General features: G+C 30.8%; 1 protein-coding gene across 1 annotated transcript in view; it reads right to left on the bottom strand.

Annotated features, from left to right (window-relative positions):
- The window catches only part of LOC111039354 (astakine-like), a 44,259-nt gene extending 25,309 nt beyond the window's left edge, over positions 1 to 18,950 (bottom strand). The window contains exon 1 of the mRNA XM_022322843.1: positions 18,610 to 18,950. The gene's annotated coding sequence lies outside the window, so the exon portion shown is untranslated. The remainder of the gene's footprint in view (positions 1 to 18,609) is intronic.
- Between the last annotated feature and the right edge of the window lie 2,648 nt (positions 18,951 to 21,598).

Here is a 21,598-nt window from a genome sequence, read left to right as displayed (position 1 = left end):
TTACAAAATTACACTAACATAAATGTTTTTTTTAAAAATAAAAGAACAATACTGTTCTTAAACTCAAATATTATAGATAAACACTCCAACCGTGAAATATGAAGACTATGAAAAATTAAAACTAAAATTAGCATAAAGCATCTATTTTATGACGTATAAACATTAAAATATATACATGATACCTAGGTACTTGTAAATATAACGATGAACAGAGCAGCTACTGAACAAACAATATAATTTGGAAACTAAATTGTATAATGTATCTTGAACATACCAATAATAGATCAACATTCAGTCAATTTTCTTCTGCGATTTGGAAAAACAATTATAACTTGTAGCAAGTTTACCAAACAAATTTTACATCATTAGGGGAAGTCGCGAAGATACTATATCGTATCTAACGCTAATTTTCAAATGTTATAAATATTATAATATACTGAAGAAATGGATAATCTTTACACAAAACAATTGAGACGTGTTCTGACTCCTATTTCGTGTTACGGAACAATGTTCACATTTTAGGCGATTGATGAAAAATAAACCAACAGAAAGACAACAACAATCGATCTTGTAACGTCGAGTTTCGAATGTTTTAAGATTTTCACGAGAATAACTTAGAATCGTACATCAGTTGTTTATATTATATAACTCAATAATTTTATACTACGTATAACACAATAACACTCTGATATGACTCAATCAAATCAGACACGTTTTTTATAGCTCGACGCCAGTGACGTATTGAAAATTTGGTGTATCAGCGTTACGATTTTTCGAATACAAACAAATTCATTATACATCAAATGCGCCCATATGGCATATACTAGCATCCTATTTTTTTTTTTGCTGGTTATTCTACTAATGGATTTATCCCATACTATCTATCGGCGTCGGGCATTATTAGTAAGCATTCTCTCTCTTGAAATTAACGCTTTGTGAAAAATCGCAATCTCGTCAAAAATGTATACATATACCTAACTATACATTTTTTTTTATACAAGTAAAAATAAAAGTCAACTAAACAAAAACACGTCATCGCAACCGATGCAATGAGCATAGTCACAAAAAAAAAAAAAAAACGAAATTCCAATAACAACACAGAGGCCGACTTTGTTATATGTTATGCCAACGGCCTTAAAGTTATCATTATAATTAGGCCTCGGATTTGATTTGAAAACTATCGGAACATTTTCTTCAAATTACCAAAAAAAAAACCCCGAACAAAATCCCTTTTCAATATGAACGCTGCAATAGTGTTCATTAAAAAATACCTACATAGTGACACAGATTATAGGAAAATGACGGTTTAATTTCGATATTTTTAACACTTCTTTGGGTATCTTAACTAAACCAAGGATAAATGGATAATAAAAAAACAAAATACGGAACTTAAGCGCACGGTCAGTAAAAAAAACAGTATTCAAAATAAAAGAGATCTCAACGCAACTTCTACAGACCAATAATAGTTGTTATTTTTTCGAGTCCCATTAAGACACCGCGTCTGATAATCACTGTAGAAAGATAGCGATGTTTTCATTTTCAAAACAAAAATGATTATCATTTGGTATACTTATGAAAAATACCTAAAAATGATTAAAGCAAATATTATGAAAATAATATTTTGAATTTCATCATTTATATTTAAATCTCGTACAGTGTATTATGTAATAAGCACTAAAAATTAATAGAATAACACGAAAATTCTAAGAAATACTATAAAAAAGGTTCACCTTTGAAGTATCAGCTGTATACTTAGAATGCATTTGAGCACCCAAAAGTAATTCAACTTTGCATTGAAATCTAGACCCTGTATTAATATAAACATAATATTATAATACCTGGCATGTATGTTATATAAAATACATAAAATAAGGGTCATCAGTGGTAGTGGCGGTGAACAAACGTTTAAAATTTAGATTCTCTAGAAGATTTCTGAAACTGATTTCACTGTATGACCGGATATAAAAATGAGTAATAACTAATAACACGATAGCGTCGTCGTCCCTGTCGTGTGATACATTACATAAACTTGATATTACATCAATATCAGAGTCATGAAATACCGACGGCATAATAATATTATTAAAATCATGTTCTAGAAATTCGATAGTCCCTCGACGAAGACGACTGACTCTCGATGACGCAATGGACGAAATAATATTATTATTTGAGTCTCGACCTGGGCGGACTTTGCAGAACTGTAAGCTTAAAATGTTAAGTATCATAAATGTATATTATTAGACGGTGCAATATTATAAAGATATATTATTATCTTCTCTAAGATCTGCCAGGTTAGGTTACGTGGATGCAAGAGCACACACGAGTATATTTCGTGCATGAAATCCGGATTTAAAAAAATCTAAAATCTGTTGAACCGCGGGCATGCACTTAACCTAATAATATTCTTCCGATGCGGTGTTCTAAGTCCGATAATTTTAATCATAAATCGTTTTGTATCCGAAATATATCTCATCATTTTATGCAAGTAGACCAAATACTTAAATCTTAGATTTAATATATATACATATAGATAAATATTTTATTATTGCACAATTATTTGTAGCTTAAAAGTATACAGTGTTTTAATGTTCTGTTGGCACAATATCTATATTATTATGTAGATGTAAAGTATACGTCAAGAACTTTTTAGGATATTTATCACACAATTTTCACGATTACGGTGAACAGTCAAATTTGTTTTTACAAAATGTGATTGGCTGTTTTCTGTGTTTTTTCTTATAGACAACGTTATGAAATAAAAGCATTTAGTTGCATCGTTTACTATTACTACACAGAGTTATTCACCAAACATACTCATCCTCATTTTTTTATTATTAAAGTATTTTACTGTACAACTTAAGTGGAGATACAAACTTATATTTTTAAAGCATTTTTAACTCAAGTTATTAATTATTTAGTGGATAATATTTTTTAAATGTTAATGTATGTTCCTACTTAATAAAAAATGTGAATAGTATTTTCTTATTTATGAATATGTTTATATTAAGTATAAATGTCTTTAAAAATGGTTTTATCAAAAAAAAAAATATACTATTGGATCTATTATTAATTATACTTGGACCAGTTTTGCAAGTTAATAATGTTAAAACACATTAATACTAATTGAAAAAATGTTCAAATCAGTCTTCTGAACCCATTATTACGCATCTATTATCCTAAGTACACAAAGTAAAATAACTCAAAAATAACTCACAATAATTTTAGTTCTGTTCTTTAAAATATTCAGAAAATTATCCGCTAAATAATGTACAATAGAAAAGAAGAGGTCTTATTCGAACTGCATTATTAAAGAAGAGGGGTGCCTGATAAAATGCTTGGTGAATTCACTGTATTACTATATGGCTGTCGGCTATATTTCTTCACAATTATTTCTCAAGACTTCATTATAAACAAATTGATTACGGTTTGCATTGCTTAGTTCTTCATGATCATAGTTATGAATTTATTACGTAATATTTTTTAATTTGCTTTATAAGGACTCAAATTATAAAACAAAACGATCACATTATTTGTCGCGTTAAAATTCATTATGACGTTCAGTTAGAACACCATTTCATCGGCATACATTTTTAATAATAAATTGAAATGTATATTAAAATAATACGTAGAAAATAGTTGAATTCAAAGTATTTATCCTTTACTACCTATATTATTGTATCCATTGAATTGTTATAAATTATTACCCAATGTCATAAATTTATAAACATCAAAATATGTGAACCTAAATTAATTTAATATAATGAACCATTTAAAAAACCATACAAATAATAGTTGATATGTTTTAATTTTTAAAACAGTTTAGAATTTCTAACCTTTAAACAATTTAAAGGTACCTACGTATACTGTATAATATTTGATACTATTCGTTATTTTCTTACTCTTAAAAACTTTTCTAACTTAATAATATTAAACATTTTGTTTAATCTAAATATCTCTATTTATCTAAATATATTTTATAATAAATAATTATTATCATATTAATAGATTGTTAAGTCTCCAAAAGTTCACATTGTTGACATTCAGTCAAACTTAAATATTTAAATCGAATGATTCGTTTGGTATTTGCATCATAATATGATGTAGGTACTAGGTACCTAACGTATGTACTTATAAACAGCAAGGTCGTAAAATGTATACCTTTGAAAAATTCAAGTATAAACTGTCAGTGATATTTTCGGGGTAACCGTCTTTAGATCGTAACCGTATCCATCTAACAAACTCGCAACTTACACAACGATTCGCCAACAATTTTGCTGTATTATTAAATATAGATCTCCAAATAATAACTTTTTTTATACTACTTGAAAAAAATATTAATTTTCATATTATGGTCATACACTTTTTACGGAAATGCCGATAATTGTCACGTGTAGATTTTCCCACATAATGTGAGCCAAATAAAACGTAAGTCTGACGTGTAAAATTGCATTTTGAACGATAATAATTCATCGAGGTTGTTTGAAGCAAACAACGAAGACAGCAGACAAATATAATGTTATACATTACTATATTACGCCATTGCCTGTAAAAAAAATTTGGCAAAAACTAAATATATACGTGACGATAGACAAACGACTATAAATTATAATAATGCCTGTGTATACCGCCATTGTTTCGCCATTTTGATTCATATTCTCGGTTACCACTCGGACAAAATAGTGTACACAAAACACATTCCGGACGAACTTCCAAGATAAAAAAAAAAATATTATATAATACTATAATGTAAGCCATGGTCGATAAGTAATCAACACGCCACTGTCAACCTAATAATAGTGGAGGTTTCCGCAATCATCAAATCTTGGACCGGTAAACGGAGACATTGCATGAAAATCGGCAACTCGACATTTAATTCTAACTACAAAATACATACATTATTAAACTATCGCGTTATAGTCACCTTAGATTCAACTCCGTGCACTCTGCATAATAATATAATTTGTACCATACTGCTAATGGAAAATAAAAATGTCATATTTTTAACATGTAATTTTATAGTAGATACATATATCTTTGGTACCTATCGATGCCATCACGGTGACACTATGCATATGCAAAAATAAATATAATATTAGGATGATCGCTGCACTCTGCGACCGTCCTAATTTAATATTTAAAATCATTCTGTAACGTTAATTTGACTATTAATGTATTATAATATAACCTATAAAATATATTGGTTTATATGAGATTAAAAAAAAGTGTGGGTAGTATAAAATAAAATTAACATTGAGTGAAGAAACGTCGTAGAAATAGTAACATTTAGGTACCTATATTTACGTATAATATTATAAGGTATATGTTCAATACATTTTTTTTACGATTTACAGAAACTTAAAACCAAATAGTTATACGACGATAACAGTGCGATGAAATACCCCAGTTGGTTCTATATATATTATACTCAGTTCCGTTTTTATTTATTTTTCTATATCCGGCTACGAACAAATCGAAATTTGATTGTCAGACTGCTGTCATAAGCGACGACCTGATTTTTGGTCGTCGTCGAGCGAGACACTTCCGATCTCCTTATGTATGATATTTTATAATTTAATATTTTACGATATTTGTTTTATATTATGTGCGTTTGAAATCATCGTCGAGAAAAACATGACGTACTTCTCATGACGACGATCCCATATGCTTCGAGTGGGATCATATTATTATTATTATTATTATTATTATGACGTGAGCTTACATCTATCGACCATTTTCTTGCGGCGTAAAATATTACACACTTACAATAATATTATAATCATGCTGATGAGTGATAATATAATTATACCATACCGCTTTTCAGGTTAAGTGATAATGGTTCATGATATCATTGATTTATGTTGTATAATCATAGTACATTTTTTTCATAGAACTCGATAATTTTAGGCAATCCATTTTAACAATAACATCATATTTTTAGAATAAAAATTGTCGATGATATCAAACTATATATTAAGCCAGTAAATGCTAGTAGCAAGTCGTAGCTAATCGTTACGGCTATCAGCTGTAAGTAACTGAGTGCATTTTAAATAATGATGTATGATAATGTAAATGTATTTCACCATAGTTCGAATTTATTTTTGCAATGTAGATTAAACAATGGCGTAACTGGGGGATTAAAGCAGATGCAGCTCTTGTACTCCTCAAATAACAAGAAATTTTAAAAATAATTTTAGTATTCTGTGAACGTTTTATGTAAGACTACGTTAACATGGTTTATTAATATTGTAATTTATATGAAGGTTACAAACATCTGAAATGTTATAGATACACCTATTCCCAAACCCACAGCAATCAGCATACAAAACAGATGAAGGATCCTAGTTGAACCTCCTCTCCTTTAACAAATTATCTGCCAATAACCCCATCACCACCACTAAAGCAAAATCGTGTAGCTACACCACTGAGGTAGTATAATACATTTATATCACGTAATAATAACAGTAGTGTACTACATTCTAAAGTAAAAACAAAATGATTAAAAAACTACAAACCAAAGAAGTAAAAAATTAACAAACAATATGGACACGTAGATATGTAAGTATCCATCGATAATAATATTATGACGTGTATGCACGAATTGTATGTACCACTGTCCACTGCATTACAACTGCGTCGACGTATAAATCCGGTTTTAGGTAAAAATGCGTGCCATACCGGCAAAAATAAGAAGAAAAAAAACAATAATAAACTCATTAAAACGAAATGCGAAGAACTACAAGAATTTCAATTTGCACGGGTTCTGTTATGTTGTACATTCATACTGTAATGATAGGTATAATAATATAATCGTATGTTATTGTATACATTTTAATAATATGCTATCGTCGTAATAATAAGAATAATAAATTAACTGTTTGACAAGGCGGGAAAACGACTTCGATAAACTCGCGCGTACGTGCCGCTCAGCATCTGTATGGGTACGGTTAACATTTTTTTGAAATTAATATTATACCGTATTATACGCGTTGGTTGAAAAACTTGCGTCGCAAATAAAACGGTTCGCAACAACCACAATAAGGATGTGATATTTTGAAACCGGAACATTCCGCGCAGCCGCCGATCGTTGTGTTTACATTTTATTGTAATGTAATCTAATAATATTATGTGTACATATTAGTATCATATACATATTAAACGCACATTCACGATTTGTCGTAAATCAATGATGACGCTAGTACAGTAAATATAATATACATATTAAGATAATTGGTTCATATAATAATATGCGAGCTTATTTATAAGGTACATTGTACATAATATATAGGTACCTACGTATGTTAATATTATTTGTGTTACTACGTTTATTTTATGGGTACTCGTACAAAAGAGTCGCAATACAATTTTCCCGTTGTCTACGTAAACTATATTTCTTAGCTATCTTAACGGGAAAATTACCACACCAAGTGTATACATGGATGATATAGATGTAAATACCTGTCTTATAAATGAAAAAAAAATGTATTAATATTTATACGATTTCGTGGTAATATTGTACCAACATAATAAATAATTTCTGTCACAAGCACTACAATAATCATAAAAATAATATTTTATATTATTAATATAGTATAATTACACAATATACAATATAGTACAGAAAATCTGAGGGAGTATTTCTAATATTAAGAGAATTGGTGGTGATCAGTTATTTTAGCCAAAAACATACCAATATTTTATTTATCATACTGATCGACTTGTCGACTTAGTAATGCGATAATACTTTTGAAAACTGATTTGGATTCTTTATTATGTCCTGCTCTAATTTTAACAATTTCACCCCCAACTCCTAAAAATTTAGTTCGAATATTTTTAAATTTAGGAATTTTCAAACATCAATTATTCGGAATTAAAATCAGAAATCTTAAAATATGGACTAACTTAAATAGACATTATAATTAATTCAGATCAGTGTTCTGAAGTATTATGGCATTATGAATTGTTTACCGTTCACGAGCTCAACGCTGAGGTGGTCACTTATACATGGGCATGCGGGCGCTCTGCTATTTCTTTTACATACACTCATTAGTGTAAATGATCACTTACTAGTTACTAGGTCCACATTTACAAGACCCACATGCATGTAATTTAATAATTACCTATTTCCAACCCCTTTAAAGCTGTCCTCCACCAATCCCTTTAACGTTTTGACACTAAACAATTTTTCATATTGATAAATATCAAAAATGAGGAATAAAGAACAATCTGTGTTCAATTTAAATATTCAATGAAATACAGTGTATTTTCGGGTTTCCAATTCACAATATTTCTTCATTACATTTTATTTGGATACATATGATAATATCAAATGTGCTATTCAACGCGATTTGTGGGCCACTAAAGTTCTATACAAGCTGAATAATGCGTAGTGTCGTTTTCTATATTCGCAGATCTTTCAGACGAACCATGCTGGCAACTGCCCGTCCAGCGGCCAAACACACAGATTATATATATAGAAATAGAAATACGTAGTGTGTGTGTGGAATAAAATGTGTGTAGTTGCAAAGAGTATTGAAACATCAAAAGTTTTAATATTGTTCTCGGCGTGAGGGGTGTAACACGTTAATGATGAAATACGTGAAAGTGCAAACGCCGACGCTCGTAAAAAAAAAATAAAAATGTAGGTATGAGTGAAAAGCAAGAAGCTCGAAAAGCGTTGTAGTGTGCAGTCATTTTATGAAGGAACGCGATTTTTTTCTTCTTTTCTTTCCGAGAATTTTTTTTTTTTAAATATACGTCATTGCGTGATGAAACGTAGGTAAAACACAGTAAAAAATAAAAATAATCCAAAGAAAGACGATAAACATTGTTTATTCCATTTTTTTCAACGCATTTTCCATTAAAGGAATGATAAAAAATAATTGTTGGAAAAATTAAAAACGGCAGAACTTCGACCTGGATGAATTCTTATTATTTTTTTCAAACAAATATTATTCTCCTCGGACTAGTCGGACCCACTTTATATAGAATGCGCAAAGAAATACATTGTAATAACAAAATTTTTCTAAATCCTAATCGGAGTTTGGTCTATTTGGATTCATCAGATACACGTTGTAATGTTGTATATTAGTATAATGGATGTTTTGTGGGACCTTTTGTCCATGTGAACTGAAAATATTTTTTCTATGTGATTCTTTCACATAAAATCTTTGTAATTGAAATATAATCGTAAGCAGTCAATATGTATGGTTATAATTCATAATAATAGTTGAGTACAGATCCAGATAACACCAAAAAATTGATGAAATACTTAGAATTCAATAAATTGTACAATTTAATATAACATAAGATACGTATTTAACTCAGCACAATCTTACTATAAACCATTGTAACCTATTACTGTATGTCATAAGCCAAAAACCGTCGTTGTTGCGGCTTTAATCAAATAAAATAATGATAAAAATACATATTACAATATAATATATCAAATACATGTTCAAGGCATTCATGATCAAAATAAAAATTTTTAATAAAAATGTATAAGTACTAAACATTACTAAGATCTTATAATCCACATTAATATACATTACACCTAACACGTTAAACACGGACTCATCCCCGTGTGTTAAGCGATGGTAAACAACACGCTGTATATGGCAGACTTGTCTCACGATTTTTGAGCAAAACGACGACAATAATTATAGGTTTCTCGTTAAACCACGAATGCACATTGCCTGACCTAGCTTATAAACAGCGCCAGATGGTTTCATTGTATTATTTTGAATGATTTCAGTACGTCTGTCCAATGAATATTATTTTACAACAGTCGTACACAACTTACAAATCTTATCACATAAATACGTTTATACTATGGACTGTTTGGTGTGAGTCGAAGGTAAATACAAAATCATTTTTAGCCAAGAATGAAAATTATCTCGTTGAATCGAAGTCCATTAAATGTCAAAACGATATTATAAGACAGCATAAGACAAGTGAGAAAACAAACTGTACCCGTGCTTATTGGAGATTTTTAAATGCGGTGATGACATTTAGCTAAACAGTGACATCGAAAATACTGGAAATACATTTAAATATAATAAACCTTAAAGCTTTAGTCTAGCTAGTCGTCTACCACCTCAATCAACCATTTTCTACGTGTGCAGAATTTGAAGATAGATGAGAAATTTGAAACTATTAAACTTAGATGATTTGATAAATATGTATACCGTGCGATATCGAAGGGTCCGCAGTGAGACGAACCAGACAAAACTATATCTACTTACTAATTACTAAACACACAAATTCTCGAATTCTGCATCGAGAGTCCTACATTCCGAGCGATCTGAGAGTCGGGTCTCCCCAACAAGATATTTTGACTCGGCCAATATGAAGGCGATGTAAGTACAGTAATCGTTATTTATATAATAATAAATAGTAATATCATGATATAGATAGTATGTCGATTATCGGCGGCGTGGCGCTCGTGATGGGTCGACCGTCACGACGATAAAGCGCGCACGCGTGTCGCAATAATAATAGGTACCTATAGGTAAGTTGGCGATTTCTCAACGGAACATATCAAATCGAATTTTTTTCCTTCTCGCCCACGTCCAACGGATCCGCGAAGTCGATCTCGGCGTGAAAATACCGGGCGGCCGCGGACGCTTATGTAAAATACGAGAGTAATAATATCATTTTAATATCGGGTTCGGCGGCGCCTCGGGGAGGGTCGTAGCGTGCAGGCCAATGAGAGACGAGCGCTTAAGACGTGCATAATAACAATAATATAGATATATATAAATATATATTATATATAATATTAAACTATGGAGGTACATCATAATATGTTATTATATACAATACTACAGTGGCGGCGGCGGCGGCGGCGGGAGGATACGACACGAAACGGGATCGCGAATGATAATATTATTTTAACGCTCGCGCGCGGCCTCCGCGACTTCGGGAGAAGACGGTTTGTTCTTCGATCGGATTTCTGTGTCGATTGATTATTATTATTATTATTATTATTATACAGTTGTGGAACGCCTCTCTCTGTATGTACCTCTACGTATATATAAATAATGTATATATGCAGGTTACCGGAGGCGCACACGCGAGTGTTTTTCCGTAATCAGACACGACTCCCGCGCCTGTCAACGATCCAATCGACCCGGTGAAGTACGGAAAAAATTTAATTGACCCAAAAAATATTTACTAGGTACTCAAATGCTTATTATTTACAAGCGCTACATGGGTAATAATAAAATGATAATACGACGTGGATACAAAATGAAATAATACTTGTTCGTAATTCGTATATTGAGATCTACAAGTATAGGATCACCGATAACCCAATAGAACTATATAATTGTACAGTAAACTATTTGTAGGATCACTGTGAAAACAAAATATAAAAAAGAGTTCGATTTTCTGTAAAGATCAAAAGAATTTTTTCGACAAAATGTGGATACAAATGGAACACATTCAGGTTTAATACCAATTAGGTAGTTTGAGCTCTGCATTTCCCCGTATAATATAATAGGAGTAATACGTATTAGTATACAAGAAGCGGTTATTGGTTAAAATGTTAATCTTTATGGTCATTTTAAATTTTTTTATAAAAACATTTATAACAATATGTTTTAAGCTTACACAATGGTGAAGCATTGTAACGTAATTAACACCATTATTTCTGTATGGTTTCCTTTAATTATTAATTTTTACTATTTATACGCTTCATTATCTTTAATAATAATTGGCTTATCTCATCAATTCCGAATATCACGGACACCAATAACATTTGATGTAAGAACATTATTTATTTGAAATATTGTTTTCAATTTGCCTTTCCCACGAATATGACGTATAGTCGGTGGAATATAGGTTTTACAAGAACAATTAACTACAACAACACTTTGCTAGTGATGAAAACATTTTGTACATAGATTTAATTTTAAGCTGAATAGCTACAGTAGTGAATTTAACTGAGCCAATTGAATAGGTAATTTATTTAAGGTACCTTCTTTAAAAAAAACATAGTCTAAGATGTTATTTATAAAAATTAATGCAATACGATTAATATATATTTTTTTTAATTTAAGATGAACAAGAACGACTTTGATAAATTCAAAGAAGTTAAATTGTTCATATTCTTTTTGTTTTTAACAAATTAATTTGTATTATTCTCATCAAGATTAAAAGGTTGTGTAGATGCGTAATATCTGAATAATAATATTGCTTTAAATTTCAGATAAACACTTTTATATGTTATTAATTAAGAGTTAATTATAGTTTTGTGAAAACATAATATAGATCTTTTAAAACAGATTAGAATAAAACATGCTAACTTACCTACTCAAATAGATATTGAAAGAAAAAACTGTCTAAAAATATATAATATATTATGTATAATTTATGATATATTAATTAATACATTGAATTCACTTAAAAATTTTCAAGTTTTTCTATTAAATTCCATAGGATTTTTAAGTTTCTTTCGTATAGAGTTGAAATTCTATTAAGTATTAACTCCATAGTATCTAATTGAAAATTGCAAATAGTATCTAGGACCTTTAACTAATGGAGTTGTATTTCCAAATCAATAAAAAAATTAATATATATACTATATATTTAAAACTTTTTAACTCAATATGCATTATATTTAATATACATATATATATATTAATATTAGTAATTATTTTCTCATATCTATGTTTTTTTAAAAAACTCATTGTTATAAGTAGGTACTTACACCGTAAATTCTAATTCGAGATTATGCAATATGCAATATGCAAGGTACAGACATTTTGTCTATACAAAAGTAATAATAACATGGGTAGTTACCTAGATAATATTATACTCTTTAACAGACAATTATTACGTTTTTAGTATGATATTATTTTATAAGATTATCAGTATTGGCCGAACAGGATGTAGACTTAATTATAATTGTATGTCTATTTTTTTGAACTCTGTTAAAGATAAAAGGTCAAGTCAGTGTTTGATAATCGAAGATATTAAATTATACTATTGAACATTTTAATATAAGTTCCATTCGCTGTAAAGTAAAACTTTATTTTATTAAGTTAATATATTTTTTAATTTGAACAAGTTTACAAAAGTGTATTATTTATTATTGACTATTGTACCTATATATGTCATAATATTTGAAAAAGTTGATATTTGTGCATGTATCTATGTATCGTTTAAATACTATATGAATACCTTTAGAATTTAAAATTGTTTCGTAAATTTTATTTATTTATTTATTTATTTAAAAGCATTGTGTCGATTGAAATAATATTCAGATAATGTATTCCATTATAGTATTGTATAATAATTGTTTTTATTTATTTTTGCTTTTATTCAATAAATAGTAGGAATTATAATTTATATTATACTGCTATACCATTATCTCAATTCATAGCTGTTCAATTTAAAATTTTTATAGGTTTATACCTTTCGCGTTTTAATATGTATATTTTATATATTACATACAAATACTTACGACAAATAAAAATAGCAGAGAGACGGTCGTTTAAAATGATTAAAATGTAAATTTTATCGAGAAGAAGTTGTTACTAAATTGAATTTTTATTCAATTTAATTGTTAGAGAATTTTTATAATAAGTTAGTTCAAATAACATATTTCAAAACATTAAAACACATTAGTTTTTGTATATCTGATAACAAAATCGGTATACTGTTCACAAAGTTAAATGAAAATATTGCTGTGAATAGGTACTTCAGAAGATCTCGGGTCGTTGACTATATTAACATACTATAGTTGTATTCAAAAATTTAGAATTTCGGGATTAATGTACACGAAAATAACCCTACACAAGTCTATCGTATAAAGGAAAATATAGATATATAAGTCACACTTAAAAACCGGTAACTTTCACACGTGAAATTCCTTCGTACCTAATCGTTTCACAACCTTTCAGTGTTCTCGACAATTCGGATGTTTAATATTGCGCAATCGTAATGGCATTTAATATTATGCACGATCGAACGCATAACCAGTAAAATATTAATTTTCACAATATGTCATCTAATGCACAAATAAATAAATAAATACATGCATAAAACAATATGTACAACTGACAATCAATCGAACCGTTCAACGGTATTAACATATTACTAATATGTAGGTATCGCCGCCGACGCCGAAACGAAATCGTAAAATAGGTATTCCACCGTCCTGCAGTCGGCGTGATAAATATTTTTGAATATAAAATTCGACCAGTCGTCGCAGAATGTCGTTTTGAAAATGTGGAATATCTCATCACTTAACCACAAACGGAATGTCTCGGAATAAACTACGAAATTACGATATTACGATAATAATAATTATTATCCGAGTCGAATTAGCGCCAACCCGTTTCCGATTAAAAACGGCGCCATAAAATATTATTGACGGTTAAATACGGTTAAATACGGAAGTTTAAATAAAACCATCAATCATGTTTGTACAGAAAAAACGGCAACGAATATTGGTGTTTAAATATTTCGGAGTGACACATCGGTATTAACCGTAACACGACAATTTATAATATACATTTAGACGATGTTTTTCGGACTTCGTCGCATTCGCAGATCGAAATCACGACCAATAGATGTACCTATATATAACGTAATACCTGGGAATCCTACCAGGTCACGTTGCGTACGGTTACACACTGCGTCCTTGAACGACGCGTGCACGACGGCCGTTGGCAACATTATTATTATTATTATTATTAATCAAACGTATTACATACACTATTATAATATTATAGTTACCACGAGATCTTTCAGTATTATTTCGTACATCAGTCGGACGAATGGACGATAGTGGGGTTTTTTTTTTAATTACTTCTAAATACCTTCCGCACTGCAGTTTTGCCCGGGCCCCGGATGACGACACCGCTCGGAGGATGCACGACCACCGCTTCCGCGAACCGTCGGTTTCCGGAGAGTGGAAATATGCCACGATCGATCGATCGGCTACATACGAACTGGGTCCAAATAAAACCTTTTACAGAGTATTAAAATAAGAAAATATAACACTAATTGAGACCATGTTTTAATACTAATAGTGTCCTGTCAAACTTCGAAAAAAAAAATATTTTTCTTTTCCACTTTTTACAAACTTCTGAATATTTGTTGAGAAAAATCTACAGATACATGGTTTTTAATGTTGATTTTTTTTACAAATTTGATAAGAATGTGTGTAATAAACTTTATATTATAATTAATTTGTTTAAAATAATAAATACATAAATTGAATGTTTCATACTATGTATACATGCACACATATATATTAAAAACTAATGTGATATTTTTGTTTGTATTCAAATAATGATATTTGCTGCTTTGTTTGTAATATAGCTGCATTTTCCTCTAATTTCGTTTTCTTTATTAATTTCTTTAAGATAGGTTTGGTTAATATACCTTCTATAATACATTACCTATATAGTATTAAGTACTCAACATTGCTAGTATTTTCATTTTAACCAGAATTATATGCACAATACACATAGAATAATTATACAAAATAAAAATGAAACTATGGAGTCAATTGATATATTTTACTTTTTCCAAAGTCTCGATTAGTATATTTTTCGTTTCCCAATCGAAGATTTAATTGGTATAGTTTTCTTTTGTATCAGGACTCAAAATGTATATTATTTTTTTTTTATTCAGGTATGGGACTCCATTAGTATGCGCCGGATCGATCAACTTAAAGCGCGCAGGGATTGCTGCAGGTATACTTGACGTCATTAGCATCTCGACGGTCGCAATATTGCTATCGTTTGATTCACTGCTATTTGTCTGACGTCATTCGATTCTTTTTGATATGTTTTCATAAGACGTTCTCCTACACGTAAGCTCCGTGTATTGCCCCTAAACACATCGCGTGTTCCAGGGTCATGTTAATGTGTTATGACTATTCATCTTTTCCGGAGTAGTCACGTTTTTCGCGATACCGCGGTCAATGGCGTACTTGCAAGTTTTTGAGGGCTCAGTTTAGTAGTTTGGTAGTAAAGTAAGAAGTAGCAACCACAAAAAAAGACTTGACTTGAGACCACTATATAGTAGTATAAGTATATAGTGTAATATAGTAAAAACTAGTGATATTAATAAGACATTTCTGACTGTTTAACTAAAATATTCAAATGTATTTTAACAAAAGCAAACCTCTATAACACACTAGGCATAGTAAGTATTATTTCACTGCTAGTATGCGATTAAAATTCAGCACCTTTTTGAGATTTGAACTTTAATACTAAAATCAAGTTTTTACAATTATAATATTGATAATTACATCAAGTACCCAATGAAAATATCGTGAGAGTGTATTAAAATGCATACTTATATAGACTTTTTTTCTAATATTTAATATTGACGACAGAGAAATGTTAATTTGAATTACATTTTTTCCGTCCAAAATTAATTTACTGAATTTTACACTAAAAATAATTTCATTTTTTTAACTTTTGATAATAGATTTGATTTTTGAATCTTTGAAACTAATACAATGAATAAAGATTTTGTTTAGAGTTTATTAGAATGATGCTGAACTATATAAATTACTTCGTTTGCAATCAAATTATTTTTATTAGATAAGACATTTAAAAAATATTAATACTACATAGCTTATTGCATTTAGTTTCACAACTTTGATATCATTGATTCATTCATATATTACATATTTTTATCTTGTATGACATTCTTATACAATTTTAAATCAAAAATAATTTTAATTTATACTAATATGGCATATACTATTATAACACAATATAATAATATGTCTATCAAACATCACAAGAGCTAGCTAATATAAGTTGTTATTTTTTTTATCAAACTCTTTCATAAAATTTCACAATTTCATAACATTGCATTGAAGAGTATCTACCCTATCTTATATTGTTTCCATCCTAGAAGATCACGTCTAACACATCTACACCTACACGATATTGTTGTAGAAATAAAAAATACGATAACATTTTTTTTCCAAGTTTAAACAATACACGTAAAATAGGAAAAATGTACGATGAAAAATGTTTTTATGAAAATTAATTACTGCGAAACAATTACTGAAACTGAAACAGTTCGTTTTGAGAATCGATATTTTAAATTAGTTTTCAACCGTAAGCATATTTTGCGTAGTAAGCCTATACACGGTTGTTTACACCCAAAGTTTTATATACCTATGTGTAATATATATAGACTATATTGTTCATCCCGGATTAAAAAAAAAATATATATCTTCGAAAAAGTAATATGACGACCCGCGTTTGCAGCGATTGCAGACGGTGAATAAATGAACGGCCAAAACGAAAAAACTGTTTTGCAAAAGTTCGTTTTTTGAGTAACACTGAAGGTGCATACAAAGTATAATAGGTATGTACAACTATAGAATAATACGCCGAACAACAGACGACTCGCGTCAACAATATGCATATTACATAATATACACATCGAGTTGTTGCGATGACAAGGTAGGACAGTTCAAAAACGTCGGAAAACTTTTCGGTCGTTTGAATAAGCGTCACCCCCCCAGCAGCCGCCGATGCAGACTTCTAGGCGGCGGCGACAAACAAACTTTGGCACGCGCCATCTGTTGCACACCCGCTAGGTCGGGGATGGATGACCGTCAAACCGAGCCTCGGAAACGACTGCTAAATATAGTTTGACTACATATCGTCAATGTTTAATACATACGTATATATAATATACGATTATCATAGTTACTCCAAATATCGTGGGTATAAAGGCAGTGGATGTGGTTTTGATGCATGTGGCACAAATTTTAGGACTTACTGGGACGCGAGTTATGACTTATGATGTGTTTCGATGTATGACGTTCATACTGTGCGCGGTTCGTCGACGTGACGGCGTCCATTGGATCTAACGAAAGACTAACAAAAATCAAAACCTTCCTCCCTTATTTAAAATGGTTGTGATGTTATATCCTTTACCTTATATAGCTGATATAAAACTGTCGCTTGATGGTCTTGCTCAAAGACCCTCCTCCCCTGACACGCAACAGGACTATAATACCAGATAGACAATTTATGAATATTATTTATATTGTTACAATACTTCATTTCATACTATTTTTTATTGTTTTAACTTTAAATTTTTCTTTTTTTAGTGACAATAATATACATTTTTAGTTCATTTTTCCAATGCAGAATATTTTTCCGATACTATGTTGCTTAAAAATCGAATTTTGGACGAAAAGTTTCTGAGTTATAATTATGTATTAAAAGTTTAGATGAGTTGATATTGGAGTAGCACAGGGGCACTTCACCTAAAGTTGGTTCACTACTCTGCTCATCAAAACTTTAAACACTTATAAGTTATTACTAATTCAATACTCGTCCTAAAATTTATTTTTATGTATCGAAAAACTCTGAATAATATTTTTCTTCGGAATGTGTAATTAAAAATGTAGTATAATATGGTCATTCAAAAAATTAAAAACTTGAAAAATGGTAAGTAAAGATAAAAAATTGTAAAATTGTATTTTATAACGACTTAAAATTATTTAAAAACATATTAACAAAACCAATCATAGTGTTTGAAATACTAAGTGTAGTATAATACTAACGACTATGTAAAGCATTATAAGTATGATATCAAGTCTCTCGTTCGACTTACCAGTTCGGGGACAACGGTGCAACGACGTAGACAGCTCGAGGAAATTCGTTCCTAGATCGATCTGACGTGGATATTCACGGGAGTGGTAGTTTTCAGATGGGTAATTATTATGATAATCGATCGTAAACGATGAACGAAATTAGACAAAATCCAAAGTGAACAATTATTATATGAAAATAAAACAAACGGACTGCGGACTCTAATCGATCTCTGCTGCGGGACTCGAACGGGTAAACCGGTTACGCGCGCAAAACAATAACACAACAGTTATACTATGATACCACGGTTGCAGTAGGTACGACAACGGTTCCGCGACAATTGGCCGGCCCCGCGAGTCCACCGGTGCATATAAAGACCGATGATGCGCCGCTAGCCGCTCCCCCCCTCCTCCCCCGGACCCCACCAATATCGGACCGAGGTCACGGCTACGCAGCGCGCCGTTCGACGGTTGCGGTTGCTGCTGCGACGGAGGCGTCGGCGATGGTGGCGATGACGTCAACGGGTGCGTGAGGGCCGCGGTGCAGTCCAAGAAGGAAACTCTGCTCGCATACACACCGCAGCGGTCATCCGTTTTACGGTCTCGTCGTTTCAATGTCCTCGAATTCGACTATTAGACTTTGGTTTCAGGATCACATCCATTTCAATAGGTTTCGTCACCCGGTCATAATTGATACTATTCAATTTGAGTCATTGGAAATTAGATTTTGTAGTTCCTAACACACTTTGGTGCAATGTTTCATTTGGTCCACTGTTGACAGTTTCCGAATAGCCGTAGAGGTTAAATGTGTCCAGCAAATCATCTACTAACATCGAATAACAGGATTGATATGAAAACTTCACTGGTTATTTCACTGTATGGGAGTGTCAATCATATATCGTTGAACGAGAGTAATGAGATGATCTGAAGATTGATATCTGTGTCCACGGTATTGAAGTTCGTCCAAGACTTTTCAAGTCATATTCAACGGAGATCCGGCCATTTTTTAAACATTGGAATCAGTCAAAAGTTACACAACGACTCAGGTAGAGAATTGTACCTTCAGAAGTCAAGTGTTTTCAATTCATTTTTTGCGATTTTGAAACAAAATTTAATACACGCACGTAGTTGTTTCATCGTGAAATTGTGTTTTTATGCAATATGTGGGATGTGCGTAAGTTGGCCCACCACCACGACCAATTTATTTGCAAATTGTGTTTAGAATTTGAAAATCATTTCCCGGTCTGGTATAAAAAATAATAATATTGTAATATTAGGGAGGAGGGAAACTTCGTGCAATCATCAATCAAATTATGTAGCTAGCGACTTTAAAATTGTAACAAAATTTGATGCAAACACGTGTTTGGAATCAGGTGTACTATGGTAGTAAGTGTTATGTATTTACCTAATGGTAATGGTAATATATGGAACGCAGCTTATAAGAATTACCGTCACCTATCTGGAATTATCAATAAATACATTTAATAAAGTCGGTTATAAGACTTACATTTTACTCAAGGACCCTTCCAGTTTCGAAAAAAATTTACAGAAAATGTAGTCACTTTTGGTAAAATTTCGAAAATATCTAATTAGTTAATTTTTATAGTTATTATTGAGTTGTATTAGTGTAGTGGTTTCAATTAGTGCCTTAGGTATTTTTATCGCAATTGTTATCGAATATCACATTACCTTAGCACTAATTTTAATAAGCAATACAATATAATTGTTGAAAATAACAAAAAACAAACAATAATTACACATTTTTAATAATTAATAAATATTATGTAATGATAACATGTAAAATAAAGATAAGTACCAAACTACTATTTAATTTTAAATGTTTTTTTTCCGTTTTTCCCCACTTCTCCTATAAGGTTTATTTGGTTATGAGGCTCATTTTGTGCTGGTCCCAAATTGAATCTTATAAGCTGCGTCCACTGTACTATAATGTGTGTCACATTCTACTTGACCCGTGCAATGTCCTCGGCCGGGTGGGTACTGGACAGTAAAAAAATGCACTCGACCATATACGTGCGTGTTTAGTTTATCGTATTATTACAATGACGCGAGAGATGAGTAATTGGTTTTTCGACGAATCATTTAAATGGGTAGGCATGTTTGCTTTTCGGACGTTAATCACACTCAACGTAATCCTCTGTAATACATTATATTATTAATAAAGTATAAATTATATAATATACTGCAGGTTGGGCCGTCTGGTTTTCGTGACGCGGCTTTACACCGAAGGAAAGCGGGAAAACAAAGTCACCCTATTGGCCCAACTAGGAGGGAATGGACAAGGACTTGTGCACCACTAAAAAATAAAAGCCTTTTTCTTTTATATTTTTATTATATGGTATACTATAGTATACTATATATTGAGTAATTCGCTATTACATATGTTCTCAGCTATACCGAAATATTATAAAATAATCTTTAGCTTATTTAATGTTGTATAGTACAAATACATAATTATTTGCGACAGTAATCATTATAATAATATTTTATTACACATTTACGACATGACTTTGAACACAGGGTAACGATATTTTGCTTTAGCTATATCAGGATGCAGCACTATGAATGCGAGTACATTAACATTCTTATAGTTTAAACATTGCTATAAGTTTTGAGATACAATAAACAGTTGAATTATTTATTTCAAACAATTTTTACTGTTTTTTTTATGAAAATTAAATATGTCAATATTTATATACCATATTATCTTTGACTTATATTCTATAATAATTAATAATATTAAAGCATTACAGTACTTACCTAAAGTTAAAAAAAAACAAATATTAAACAGAAACTGCAGACAATTTAGATTCTAGGGCTTTCAGTTACACAGTTACATAGTTTTTGTTCTACTTATGGTTCAAAAGATTTACAAAGTCCTCAACTAAATACAACTAATTGTAATGGCATTATTGATTTGGGTAATCGAGAGAATGGGCCACTTCGTCCTGAACTAGTAGCAATTTAAGAAATATAATTTACTGGACAGACAAA

This window comes from Myzus persicae, unplaced genomic scaffold, assembly GCF_001856785.1.
Source record: "Myzus persicae strain clone G006 unplaced genomic scaffold, MPER_G0061.0, whole genome shotgun sequence".
NCBI classification, from domain to species: domain Eukaryota; kingdom Metazoa; phylum Arthropoda; class Insecta; order Hemiptera; family Aphididae; genus Myzus; species Myzus persicae.
Note: the sequence above shows the minus strand (reverse complement) of the source record. Positions and strands in the feature narration are given on the sequence as shown.